The sequence below is a fragment of the Ammospiza caudacuta genome, chromosome 14 (genome assembly GCF_027887145.1).
Source record: "Ammospiza caudacuta isolate bAmmCau1 chromosome 14, bAmmCau1.pri, whole genome shotgun sequence".
Lineage (NCBI taxonomy): Eukaryota > Metazoa > Chordata > Aves > Passeriformes > Passerellidae > Ammospiza > Ammospiza caudacuta.
This window is the reverse complement of record NC_080606.1, coordinates 17,691,621-17,706,664: the sequence shown is the minus strand read 5'-3', so window position 1 is coordinate 17,706,664 and position 15,044 is coordinate 17,691,621. Positions and strand designations below refer to the sequence as shown.

General features: G+C 41.2%; 1 protein-coding gene across 1 annotated transcript in view; it reads right to left on the bottom strand.

Moving 5' to 3' along the window:
* PCDH11X (protocadherin 11 X-linked) overlaps positions 1–15,044 on the bottom strand; it is a 394,670-nt gene that overhangs the window by 228,060 nt on the left and 151,566 nt on the right. The window lies entirely within an intron of this gene.

Here is a 15,044-nt window from a genome sequence, read left to right as displayed (position 1 = left end):
ATCTAATACAAATATCACATTATCCAGGTCCCACTAAATGCCCTTGGAGACTGCAAAGACTGACAAAAAAAAGGAGGTGCCATTGAATTTTTTGTCTTTTACACCAATATATAGCTGCTTAAAAGGAAGCATTGTTTTTTAAACACAGAATTTGGGGGCAACTTCAGTTTGCATGGAGCATTCACAGGGCTTCTTTCAAAAAACCACCTTATTAAATGGCAATTGTGTTTTGGCAGCTTGGATTGCCTGTAATAACAGATTACAAACAATAATTTCTACCATTTTTTGTTATTTTGTATTTTGGGGTAGCAATGGAATATGATTCATTCTTGAAATAGAACAATAAGTGCATTTCAAAAGTAAAAAGAAATAACCACAGATTCAGTGAATGCTAAAAAGAGTTAAAATTAATGCATCTGGGAAGGGAAGGTTGTGTTTTTCATGTGTTCAAAAGCAAATGTAGTCTACCTTATAATCTTGCTTTAATCACCAGCCATCAAAGGGACCCAAACACACAATGAAAATTATTAAACATATCAATTGTGATGCTAAAGATACCATAATAATTCCACATGGGCCAGCCTGCCAGGAACTGATGTTAAAAATCACATTATTTCTTGAGAAATAATTCTCCTCGGCATTTCACACCAGTTTTTTTATACAACATTTGTCCACTCAGAGGGCAAAGAGAAAAATGAATAAACAAGTGATTATGCAAGAAAAAGAGATGTAAAAGTACATTTAGGTGAAACAGCACTTGAAGTGTTTGGCTAACACTGGAAACAATGTTCTCAATCTTAGACACGGCTTAATGAAAACTCAAAGAACTTAAGGCTGAATTTTATTTAGACTGGCCCCATTTACTTCCTAAAGATCCCCATCCCCCTGCCCTGCACCTGAAGAGACCCCAAAGATAAAATATCAGGAAATAGGGACAGCACACAGGAAGAGTGAAAATAGTGCAGATTCCAGGGCAACTGCTGCTCCTGGAGGGAAAGAAGGTAAAACCAAGCAGCAGCTCCTTTACCCCTGCAGGCTTTCCTCACACAGGAAGCACCTTTGTGGCTCTCACTCCAATTTCCAGTGCTGCTCCACAGCCAGCTCTGGTTTGCCAAGGAGAACCAGGAGGGGATTTGTGGGATCACTTTTCCCAAAGGTGTGAGCCCACAGGGGCTGCTGGCACCCACCCAGTGCCTGCACCTGTGACAAGAGGCAATTCCTGCCCCTCTCCAGGTGTGCTACCTGCTACAACAGCAGCTACACCTGGAGTACAGAGCTTGCTCACCCTGCCTGAGATACACACACCTTGCTAACGGATCACACCAGCAGCACTTAGCCACAAGCTCTCTTTCCTCTGTGTTAAAGAAGCAAAGTGGTAATGAGAGAGTCCTTACAGGAGCCTCTTCCTTCCAGCACAGATAAAGAAGCTCTGACTAAAAGTGGGGAGTTTTTGGAAGCCTTTACCCCCTTGTTTAGCTTGGAGCATCTTCCTACAGCCTTCTGCAGCTCCCAAACGCCCTGAAGAAACAACAGACTGTGCCCACAGTCTTTTATGTTCCCTCCTCTTCCTCAATTTGGCGTTTTAGTTCCACAAAAGGAAGAGAGCTGTGCTTGTGATGAGATCAAAGATGGAATTGGACTGGATCAAAGATGGAAGATCTCAACCTGGACATGATGCTGTGGTTCCAGCAGCGCCAGTAGAGCTCCCCCAGCCCTTGCACACACACCGATTAAAATTTTTCTAGCAATCAAGCTTGACTGGTGAGATAAATGAGGTTCTTTCCATGTTGGAAGAGCCACCTGAACCTCTGTAAGAGCCACTGAACCTCTGCAAGGGCCAGGTGCTGTTCCACCAGCACAGGGGGTACCTTGGACAGCTCCTCCTGCTCCTCCCTCTCCTCCTGAGCCTTCCCCCTCTGCTGCAGCCCAGGGAGGCACATCCTGCCCTAAATCATCACCTGGCACTGTGTCACTGCTGGGGCACAGCTACTGCGCAAGGCACAGACAAAGGAACCACATAAAACCGTGCTGGCTGTAAAGGTTTCCTTCATCTCAGAATTATTTCCTTTTGTCCACCAAGAAATGCAATAATTCCAACTGCAACCCAAGCCTGTATACCTACATAAACTCAAATTTTCAGGTGTTTTCAATAGGAACAAAGTTTTGGTTTGCTGTGCCATCATACAGCCAGTCCCATCACTTGACCACCTAGAAATTATCCTGATCAGTGTTGTTACCAATCAATAAAGTCCAGAATAATAACCAGGTCATAAAAGACTGCTCACAAAATATTTTGCTGATATTTTGGATTTTTTGTCTGGTTGTAACAGCAAAATAAAGCTTTAATATTTAATCAAAGCAGTTAAGTATTTTTTTAAGGGAAAAATGAAATTCATCATGAATATTTCCTGTTGTTTATTAGGAACCATAAGTTAAGAAACATATAATTACTTATGACAACTTGACAGGTAATATCCAGGCTTCCAAAGCCTACCAGAGAAAATTAATTGTAAAACAGATTTTAAAGGTTATGAAAGTGTTTTAAGTCAGATATCATTTCTGTCTTGAATAGAATGATGGATCTGGGTATTTCAGAGTGGTCCTCACTCTGAAACATGAGGGGAGATCTTCAGTGCATCTGAAACAACTGAAACTGATTAGGTTTTATTCTAATACTAAATACTGGATTGGTTCAGCTGGATAGATGTTACTTCTGTTCCATCATCCTTCTCTATCAACAAATTTTTGCTTTTCTTCAAAGCACACCTTGACTTGGAATTGAGAAGAAAAAATAAGAAGTTACAACACAACAACTTTGGTTCATCTATTCTGATTTCTGGAAAAGCCCTACAATTACATAGGCAGATACTACCACCGGTAATTCTAGTGATTATTGATTACTGTGAGTAGCAAAAGCAGACTGAAATTCCAAGGTAAAACCACGCATTTTTCTCTGGTGCCTTAGGAAACTGCTGTGGCAGCATTAAAATTGTCTGACTCCAAGTGTCCCACTCCTGCACTTTACAGCAAAGGAAAAAAAAAAACCAAACAACAAACTATGAAACAAGCTTTCAAGCTGAAAAGTTCTATGGCTTGAAGTAAAATTTGGGAAACAAACAGTAAATAATTTGCTAGGTTGTATACCAGCTGTGTTACATTATCATAATATAGTTGGGATTGCAAAGGTTTATCTGTTTGGGGCAACTTCTGTCTGCCAAAATCCACATTTTTAGACAGGAAATGCACTCTTCATTCTCTTCATTATTTTTCTGTTGCACACTTTAATTAGGAAATCAGGTACACCGATTTTACTGTCCAGGCAGAGTGTCTTTGCACTGAGACAGAAGAACCCTGTAAGCTGAGGAGGGGATTATCTCTATTAACAATGCCTCCCCCTTGCCTCTAAGTTGATTTCAGGTAATTGGATTCCTTCAGCCTCTCAAGGTCCTCCAAAAGAAAGGTGAACAGAAGGATTAATTTTAGTGACAATAGTATAAGTCAATGAAACCGATTGCTAAAACAAATTATATTATTCTGAGTTTCCGAGGTTCATATATTTCTATATAAAGAAAGCCACACCAGCTGAAATGCAGATGTCCTTAAGGATTCCTATAGGAAGGTTTCTGCTTTGGGTTCAAGAAACAAAGGTCTGCATTTTGCCAGAGGACAGAAACACAAATAAATATACAGTTAAGAATCCTTTTGTGAAGAGATCAGTGAGGAACACAAGTCTCGACCCCTGAAATGTAACTTAGGAGCTTTCCAGAGTAAGCAGCAACCTGGAATCACCTCTGACAGCTTCCTCTCTGTTTTGCTTTGCTGTCCCAGCTGCAGCTCCCTCTCTGGAAGCGCCAAAATGCCTGTGACATGGCTCTGCATCCTCCCAGCCATTCCTTGGGCTCAAAAGCCACAATTTCAGCCAGCAGCTCTCCAATGGTGCTGCCAACAGGCAGCTTCTGCCTTGCAAGCAGCTCCTGGGAGATGCAATAAATCCCCCAGGGCACACCCAACATTAGGAGATGATTCCAGGGGTGCAGCACACCCACAGCTGTTCTGCTGTTCCTGCAGGGAAATCAGCCCTTGGCTCATTTATTTCCCTCTTTTGTCCCAAAAGAGAGGGCAGGACAGGGGATGGAGGATAAGGGCAGGGTGTGGGCGTGGGGTGCGGCGCACCAGGGATGCTCAGGGGTTTAACAAAGCCTGACACGAGATTTGCCAGATGGTTCTGTGCCGGATTGTAAAACTTTAAACTAATCTTCATTTAAGAGTTTTAAGGGCTGTATCCCTCTTATAAAGCCTCTTGCTCTTTTGCCTGGTTGATTCTGGTAAATTATAGATCAGACTTTAGAAAACTGCTTCCATGAGCAGCGGCTCCTTAAATCTCAGCTAAACTGAGCAAGAAGATTACATGTTATTATGATGTAGCACAGCAGGATTTCTGTACAGCAAACATAATGATGTAGAGAAGGATAAAACTATCATTCTGCACAAGGAGGTCATCCACACAAGAACAATGCTCTCTACACAGCAGCCAAATCCATCCCTACATGGTGAATCTTCACTGGGAAAATGCTTTTTCTTAACGGTTCTGTAAAGAAACCCAACCATAAGCAAAAAAACCCGAATCTGCGCTTCAGGATTCAGCCATCAAGCATTGTGCCACAAAGGAGATGTCATTAGGGAGAAATTATTCTAAATACTACTAGAAAAAGTATCTATTTCAAGGGCAATTTTAGGGTAAATGCATCTTGTTGGTTTTATGCAAGGAGAAAGGATTTCCTGTGAATCCCAAGGGATATGTCAGATAGGGGATATAGCATTAAAAATTAAAATGCTCACTAATCTTACAAGCACATATATATACTTTTAATTGTAAATCAAACCCAGTTCACATGGAACAGCACAGAGTTACTACATTGGTGTAGAAATTATTTCCACCTGCTATGTGTATTTGCCATCTTACTCAGTATCTTCCCTACCAAAATTCTAAGAGAGAGAATTGCAGATTTCAGACACCAGATGATGACAGAGTCAAAGTGGGAACAACAGAGAGTAAATCCACGTGTTCAGTAACCAGCAGCAGCAAAACTGCAAAAAATCAAGAGACTGAGACCACCAAATCTGCAAGTTGATACAGTAATTTGATACTAAAATTGTGGCTTATCAATTTTCTTGAACAGGTGATGCAAATGCTTAAGTCTATTCAGCTCCAAGGCAGCATCCTATTGAAACTGCTCTGATTTTCTTTTCCTCTACACAATGCTGATTGCAGTGGAGTAATGTCAAATGACCTCCTTCTTCCTTTTTTTTTTTTTTCTCCAATTGAAACATTGCTTTCTGCACAGGAAAGCTTTTGACTTAAAAGCAAACAGGTGAGATATTCACAGCCCTGGTCTTTTTCAGAATGTCATGCACAGGAATTATACAGACTTATCCTAAAGTTTCCTGTAAGAACAGCAGCAATTTGAAATGCCTAAGAAAAGTGCCTGTGAGGATATACTGGTGAAGACTGTTGCACAACTGATTTTATTACATTTAAATTACAAACAGAAACTGTTATCCTTCTGTTTTATCTTGCACATCATTGCTTATAAACTTAAGCAAGTTTTTCAGATTTCAAATATAATAAAGAAATTCCTAATGAACAGTTGAATAATTTCTGATATAAGAACAGAGGATTTGCCACAAATTCAGATAATCCTAAAGGAAAAAAAAAAACAACCAAAAAACCTTCAAATTTCACAAACACTGAGCTTTTTTTAGTTCATATATGTAAAAATCTTAGGGTAATAGGTGATAAAATATGCTTACACTATATGTTCTGGCTTGAAAGTATTTACACATATAAAACTAATGTGACATTAGATGCTGAGGTATTCCTGCTTCAAGTAAAAGCGGGGAAAAAAGTACATAATATCTAACAGCTTGTTTTACTTGTCTGAGCTCTACTTAGCTTTTAAAGAAGGAATAGAAATGTACACAAATCCGTTTTGTAGCTCGGATATAAAGCATTGTGTTAAAAATGTAATACACGGTAGCAAAACTAAAATTTTATATTCCTGCATATCTCCTGCAGAGTTGTTAAAATTCACATTTCTTGTTATATCCTGTCATAAAAATAGTTTCTCTTTCTGTAGGTTATTCAGGAAAACAGCAGAGCCCCTGTCTGGATCCACCTTGTCCAAATATGGGGTTTTTTTTAGGGCTTGTCATTTTCCTTCTCTATGGCATGACTAAGTTATACTTTACAGAAATCCAGCTTCTCCTAAAGAACATTTGCAATTTAAATTGCTCTTTCTCTCTGAACATTAAGTCTGAATTGGATAAGGTTGTTAAAACCTAAGGCTTCCTGTTTTTTTTTACTAATCAAGAAAACCAAAATTACATTATCAGAGCCAGCCAGGAGTAGCAAGGTTGCTGGAGAAAGGCCTGAAAGGGAATCTCACACAGTGATTACAGCCAGGGCAGAATGGCTGACCAACCTCTACACTCTGAGCTTTGAAGTGTGGCAGAACTAAGGAAAATGTGCCACCTTAAATTAGATTTTTCCAGAAAGTTGATAAATAGGCTTACTCATAAAGAGCAGCAAGACTAATCTGCAATTCTCCTGACATTAGACAACATGATCTATAGAAGCCTTGTTGGATCATCAGTTCTTTTCATTTGATGTCATCCTATTTATATTCCTTATCCCCAGCTGTGACTATTCGTCTTATAAAGTATGTTTGATTTTTCTAGTACATATTGTAGCTCTGAGGAGATGAGGTAAAATAAAAAAGTCAGACTGTTCTTCAGGTGGCAGGAGTGTGTCCAGAACAGGCACTCAGACCATAAATAATCCCCCAAGAGATAAAGAAATACGTTGGGAAATGCTTTTATTGTTCCTTATCGTGACTTGGAGTAAATTATTCAGCCTCTACCCTGAGCTGTGGCACAGAACTCAGAGTGGATGCAAAGAATGTGGTTTGTAAAGGAGGGAGGAGCAGGGGGAGGCAGGTGGGAGTCCCTGGAGGGGTCAGAGGGGCTCCAGCTGCCCCAGGACACGTCTGTGCAAGGAGGATCCATCGCCCACATAAGCCAAGAATGTCTGTGGGCTGGAGCAGCACAGCTCAGGACAAATTTATAGCTCTTTTGATACTTGACAGGTGGTCAGGATAGAGCCCAAAATCCCCATATTTTTCTAGTAAAATCCATAAAAATTTGTATTGTACCAGCAAGAACCTGGTGCCTGTCAGCCTCACTGCTGCTTCTTCCCTTCCCTTGGACAGCTCTGCACAGCTTCCCATCAAGAGGAGCAACACAAACATTCCCTTTTTCTTACTGGGAAAGGGCCACCACAGATGCCCACAAAGCCCCTTCACATTTCCCCCAGCACTCCTGAGTTGTGCCAAACCCATCCTCACTCTTTGTTAGAAATCCCTTCTGAAGTTACAGGAGAAATTCTGCCTTGATGTCACAGGCTTTGCTGCAGTTTGCTGTCAGGAGAATAGTCACTCTATTTCAAGAAGAATCATACATTTATAACCATTGTTTTTTTTTCAGCTAAACATAAATAGTAACATTACAAAATTATTTCTCTGTTTGACCTATATAATAATAGTCTGCTGTGCTGCCTTTCAGGAAGGAGGGAACATAAAATTCATCGGAGGCTGCACTGAGTAAAGAGATTTTGGAAGCCCTGACAGACTGGGGCCAAGGCCCACCAGCGCCACAATTTCCTGGCTCCTGAGTGCTCCATAATGTGGCAGATTTGTGTCCCTGGGGCATGGAGGCAGGACAGGAGTGCACATCAGGCTCAGCATCTCTCTCAGTGTGAGGCTCTGCTCTTTGGAGGGTTTCCAGTCCCATTCAGGGATATTCAGGGCAGTTGCTATAACACAGATGTGTTATCTTTATATTTTAGATAGCATTACAAGGCTCCTTGGCCCAGATATTGGGTTGGCTTTAAATGTTAAATATTAAATTTCAGTGTTAAATATTTAATACAAGATCTACCTCTGTTTCCTCTGTGATCTTGTCCCTGCTCAGAGCAGGGTCAGGCAGCAGAGGCAGAGGTCACCTGCTCCCTGTGGCCAGCAGATGAAGCCATACAATGAACTCACAAAACCAAAGCTCACTTTAAATCCCCTCTTGTTTGCTCTGCAGCAAAAAAACATATCCTAAGAAATCAAGGAAAACAATTTCAATATTTTCACTGTTGTTTTTTTACACAGAGCTCTTAAAAGTTCTAAGGAAAACGGTATTTTGTTTATTAGGGGCAATTGCTTCCATTCTTCCAGATGACAAATTCCAGGAACAATTTGAGCTTTTAGAAATAGTTAATGAGATAAAAATCATTAAGGCATCATTCTGATGTGAAGGGTTTGCTTGTCTCACATGAGAGCTCTGCAGATAAATCTGGAATATTTGAGAGCCCAAACCACAGAATGTGGCCATCACTGGATTTCCAAACTGTTTACACTGAACTCTTACTGGTCTGAGATTAAGCACACATTCAGTGCAATAACATATGGCAGTGAAATCAGGCATAGTAACTCCTTTTATTAAGTGAAATACTTTTATAAAGGTGCGTTACTCTGTCCAGATGTAACAGACTGGGAATAATTCCACTTATAAAGGTTGCTTGCATTATCTTCTCTAATACCTCTGATGTATGTATTTCATAAAACAAACATTCTGTTATCTCTGGATTATTGCACTAAATCTGCTCACGTAAATTCTTCAGGAATTCTTATTAAGGAATATGAAACACTTCCACAATTTACATGACAGTGACCCTTAAACCTTGTCAGATTATGCTCTGTTTTTTTATTATTCCAGTTCCTACAACTGGTTAATTACTCACTGAACTGAAAGACCTGAAATTGCATCAGGTGGCTTTTCTAGCAACAACACTGGTTCAAAGATCAATGAAGAAAAAAACCAAAAAAACTAGCAAATAAAAAAACAAACCAAAACCCCAAAGCACCAAACTCCGCAAAATAACCCAAAATATCCTGGGTCTGTGCTCTTTATTTTTACAGACTATCTGATCTTTTAGATTCAAGTACAGCTTTGTATTTTGTGTGAATTGCAACATAATCACTGAGAGAAATCAAACAAAACATATTGAAACAACCTAAGTAAGGATTTGTCCCACAATCCTTTAAGGATTCTCCTCATTTCTGCTACAAGGTAAATAAAGATAAAGCACCTTTATTACAAGGATGTAAAGATGTTATGATAGATCTCTACATATAAAAAAGTCTCGGCATTCAAAGGTAAAAATAATATTTTCCTTTTCTTTTTTACTCTTGCAGGCTTATCTCAAAGGGAGCAGTTGGGAAGAAAGAAGAGGCCGTGTAACACGTGCCGACTGAACCAAATGGAATTTTCCAGGCAGTGCAGATAGGCTGGCTGTGCTCTCTGGAGCTGAGAGCTGCTCAGTATGAGTGAAGTGGAACTCAAAGCCTGAACATCATCAACTTTTCATGTCCTTGAGCATCCCCGTGTCCAGCTCTGGCACAAATAACCCTCAGCACGATTCCCAGCGGCCAGCCCAGGATCCTGTGCTGACAACAGCCCACAGCACGCCTTGTTTCTTGAGCAAACAAAGAGTTGGAATAAAAAGCAAAACGAGGAGAAGGAAAATGTCACTGCTGCTCAGTCAGTGGGTGCTCAGAGACACCGCTGATTAATGTGTTAACCGGGGAGCCCAAAAAGACAAACCTTTTGAATCGGGGAATGAAAAGACATTTGTTCTCCTTTGTAGACAAACACTGATTATACCAGGGAAATTTAACCACTGCAAATATAAAAATCACAGCTGAAATAATTAATAAAAGCGGCAAATGACATGACAAAGGAAATGACATGAAAGGGTTCCCTCAAAACCCCCTGCTCATGACACACAGCAAAATGAGCGAGTGTCACGCGACTGATGTGAGACAAAAGATCAACAGCAGTGGAGGAAGACTTGAGGAAAGCTGGAGATCAAATAAAAAACGCAAAACTATTTTCTGTGTTAAATATGTATGATAAACATCGACTGCAAGACAGCAGACCTAATCCTGCCTTGTCCTGAATCCCGAGTGAAAAATTTTATATAACCTTGCATCTCTCTTCCATGGGAATTCTTAGGGAAATATTTTATATCAGTGAAATTTTATTTTCTTTTTAAACAATCTTAGCAAGGCCCGAAGCAGTAAATAGAAGATAGAAAAGTTTCATGTTATATTTCTATTCCTAACACTCAAAGAACCACATTACGGATTCAATTGTCTCTCTCCTTGTACCCAACTCATCACACAGAGAATACAGATTCACCTTTCCTAGACAAAATAACAATACAGAATTCATATTTCAACTTCCTTTCAGATTGTCTATAAATATATGACATTATATAAATATATTATCACATTATTAAAAAAAATAGACAAAAAGCTACTGTGGAAGTAATTTTTCCACTTCTCTACTTACACTTTTTTTTCCTACATTTACCTCTCACTTTAAAGAAATTGTCTAATGTAGAGATTTCATTGATATTCACTTTAGGGTAACCAGTTGATTTCAGCAAAAATTGGTGTGGAAGAATCTTATCATAAAAGATTAAATGGATCTAAAGGAAATTGCACTGCTCAAGCAAAGCCTTAAATTGTTATCTCCTTATAAAAGTTTAGTATGATATCTCAACCAGAAATCAGACCAGCATTTACAAATGGTAACATTTCCTTCCTAGAAACCCATTTGAATTTGATTTTTTCCTCTCCCTGACTTTCTCAGTCCTCATGATGCTATCTCTAGTTTATAAAACCTCTTCAAGCAATGTTCTGCCAACAAGAGGCATCTTTAATTTACCTCTACCATAAATTCCCAACCACAAGAGTAGAGTCCTTGCTGCTTCAGATCTGCATTTAATTCCACATCCCTTCCTTTCATTTCACAAATGCCCACCTCTATCTCCATCATTTCACTTTGGGGCATCATTTAACTCAGTCCTCCCTAGCCAGGAGTCCTCTCAGACCCTCCCACAAACTTCTGGCTTCAGTAAATTGATTTGCTGTCTCCTCCAGCTATCCTCCACAGCAAATCAATCCTTTGACTCCCGCAACTTTTCTGAAGCCTCACCTCTTTGCCTGCGAGAGGAAAGCTGTAGCCACCCTTTGTTTGCATTTCTCCGTGGCCATGAAGGGGGATTGATCGAGGATTAAGCATTTGCCATCACAGCTGGGTTCAGACAGAGCCAATTGACCCCTCAGCCCTCCCAGTCCCGCTGCCATCCCTCCCCATCAGGGCTGGAGCACAGCTGGAACACTGAGACTTTGCTGTCACACACACAGAGAAGTTCCTCAAACCCTCTCACACAGACCAGCACCCACCACAGTGAGCAATTTTCTGAGGAAACGCCTTTCCATCTCACACTTTGGGAAACTTCTCTCAATTTGCTCCATTTGCCTCACTATTAGAGTGCAACTGAAAAAAAAACCTCATTAAAAGAACCCACCTAGGACTTGATCTCAACTGACTAATGGCTAGAATCAGCCATGCAAAAATGCAGCTAAAAAGCTCTGTTTTTAAAGAGAGCAGTTTCTGTAACTCAGCTATCCAGACCATAATTAAGACTGAGCTGCTCAGTCTTCTTGGAGCAAGTCCATAACTCCAAATGAGATGGTTTTGTATTCTGGAAAGTTCACCACATCATCAGGTAAATTGGAAAGACAGGAAGACAACGGATACAGATACAGTAAATGTAGCTCTCCTACAGAAATATCAGAATAAATGGTGTTGTTCATCTTGGAAGAAAATAAAAAGCAGAGGATCCATGTACTGACACCCAGGTCTATTTATCATTTACTGGACCTACAAAGTGGCTGCTCACAAAGTTCTAGCTGAAGAAGTGGAGGGATAAAATTAAAATAATATGTTGTTTTTTTCAGGATTAATCTTGTGCACTGTTGGTTGGAGTGCTGAGAACATCAGAGATTTCAAAACATGGCATTAAAGAGCAACAATATTCAGAGCTATAATAATTACGACAAAATAGACATGATCTCCAGAGAGCAGTGCAGAACCTTATTTTCCAGCACCTTTAAGCTATTCAGGGCTGTGGGAGTGAGATCTTTATAAGTGATAATTCCACCCTATGGCACTTCCAACACATTTTTCATAAACAACTCACATTTGCCCGTGTTAGTTCTCGTGTACTTTGCAGTTTTAGCAACGCAGCGTTCCTTGTTTGTGCAGATTTGCATTTGTCCACGCTCAGGATGGGAGCTGGCAGAGCCTGGCTCATCTCCAGGGCTCCTGTGACAAATGTCACCCTGTGTGTGTCCCAGTGACCGAATTTCACAAACTCTGGGTTCGTGGCTCTCTGGGTGCACCCCTTCATTCTCATCACAGCCCACGCTGGGCTGTGGAGCACAGCAAAACCTGTGCAGCCACTGAATCATTCAACAGTTGCCATTCCAGTAATTTACACATGGAAAACTGTTTCACCAATAATACAAATAGTTAAAGGAGGAAACCACCAGGAAGGAGCAGGAGCTGTGTTGTCCTGTACTTGTGATGGTCAGCTTTCAACTCCACATGTTAAATCAATAAAATTACCTTGACTCACAAAGAAATCACAAGTTTCATGAGAGGAAGCTCTAAGTTGCAAGAGTTTTAACATGAAGTAATAAAAAGGAAAAAAGTACTTCAGAGAACTTAAGAGAAAGACAAAATTAAATGTGCTGGGGTGCTAAGGTCAGCTCCCTAATGCACAGCACACATTCACTGGTGCAAAATGCTTTTACAGTTTCCTGAGGCTCAGCGTGCTCTTTGCTGCTTTTATATGTCAACAGGTTCATCCTAGTGTGCCCTCAGCATTCAGAAATCACCCCCTTCATTATCAGCCAGAGCTGTGTGAATAAACCAGAGAAGTTAACCACACACACCCTGTGCCTGAATAAACCAGAGAAGTTAACCACACACACCCCGTGCCTGGATAAACCAGAGATGTTAACCACACACACCCCATTACTGAATAAACCAGAGATGTTAACCACACACACCCTGTGCCTGAATAAACCAGAGAAGTTAACCACACACACCCCGTGCCTGGATAAACCAGAGATGTTAACCACACACACCCCATTACTGAATAAACCAGAGATGTTAACCACACACACCCCGTGCCTGGATAAACCAGAGATGTTAACCACACACACCCCATTACTGAATAAACCAGAGATGTTAACCACACACACCCTGTGCCTGAATAAACCAGAGAAGTTAACCACACACACCCTGTGCCTGGATAAACCAGAGATGTTAACCACACACACCCCATTACTGAATAAACCAGAGATGTTAACCACACACACCCTGTGCCTGAATAAACCAGAGATGTTAACCACACACACCCTGTGCCTGAATAAACCAGAGATGTTAACCACACACACCCCGTGCCTGGATAAACCAGAGATGTTAACCACACACACCCTGTGCCTGAATAAACCAGAGATGTTAACCACACACACCCCGTGCCTGAATAAACCAGAGATGTTAACCACACACACCCCATTACTGAATAAACCAGAGATGTTAACCACACACACCCTGTGCCTGAATAAACCAGAGATGTTAACCACACACACCCTGTGCCTGAATAAACCAGAGATGTTAACCACACACACCCCGTGCCTGAATAAACCAGAGGAGTTAACCACACACACCCCGTGCCTGGCACAGCACACACTCCTCAGTCTGAAACGTGAATTCCTGAGGCGGGCACAGGGGCCAAGCTTGGCACAGAGATAATCTCCCTGAGACATAAAAGAACTCTGCTGACCCCAGCCTTGCGACCCCAGTGCTAAAAGTCACTGCCAGGATCTCCATCAGAATCACTGACTGCTCCATAACTCAGAGCAATCCGCACTGCAGGGCTGCTGTCACTGCAGGACACGAAGCAACACGAGCACACACACCACTGGTCTCAAGGTGAAGAAAAGTGAAGTTTATTTTCTGACTCCCAACATTTATAGATTTCCAAAAGTGACAGCAGATTGGGGGGTGACAGTGCCACCTCTCCAATGACACTGGACAGACCAACAGCCCATCCAATTCTCCTCCTCCATAAAAGAACGCAAAACAATAAGTTACTTACAGAAATTGTGTGAGAAAGTTCATTACAAGAATGTAAACATCAGAAGGCTTAGAAAAACTTAAAAAAATCAGGGTGACAGGCTGCAGCTAAAGACTCAACCCTGGAGCATGTCCTGCTGGCTGCCCTCCACACAGACGCAGGGAAAACCACAATTCAGGGGTTTATAACCCACCAACACCCCCCAGCCCCTGCTGCTGGGGATAAACTCAAGCTGACCATGTCTTTCCAGTGTAAGCTCTCCTCTTTCCTACAAGGCAGGACTTTGTGAGAGGACAGACCCAGCTCTAGGTGATGGTCATTATCGGCATTTCCAGATGAGATGTGAGCTCGAGATCATGGTCATTATTCTCATTTCCAGATAAAATCTCTGGAAATTCAGAGGAATCTCCAGCACAGCAGATCCATGGCTGCATCCCTTCCTCCCTGTCTAACCCTGCTGCCATTCACAGCTTGTACACACACACACACACACTCAGTGACCTGTTCAGCTTTCCCTGATGTAAATGTGATTATTCAGTTGAAGCCACCCATGAAAAGAGTCATGTGTGAGGAAAAGTATCTCCTGGAATCTGATTTTTAAACCCTTTTATTAAGGCTTTACAAGGCAGTCTTTCTTTGTGAGATTCCTACCAATTTAAAACAATGAAATCCCTCACCTGTAAATATTCCTTTTTTTTTCCCCCTCCTTTTTTTTCCTCAGAAACCCCAGAACACAGGCCCATTTGTATGGAACTTGCACTGTGGTATTTGGCAGCATGACAACCCCATTTTATACAAGTTGTCACCAGGAGACTTGTTCTGGCCAGAATAAATTCACTCACCACAAACGGGTACGAGCAGGAATGTCCCACCAGCAGGAAATGGTTTTGTCTATACTCAGTGACAACTGTGGCCACAGAGTAAGAACGCTTCCAACTCC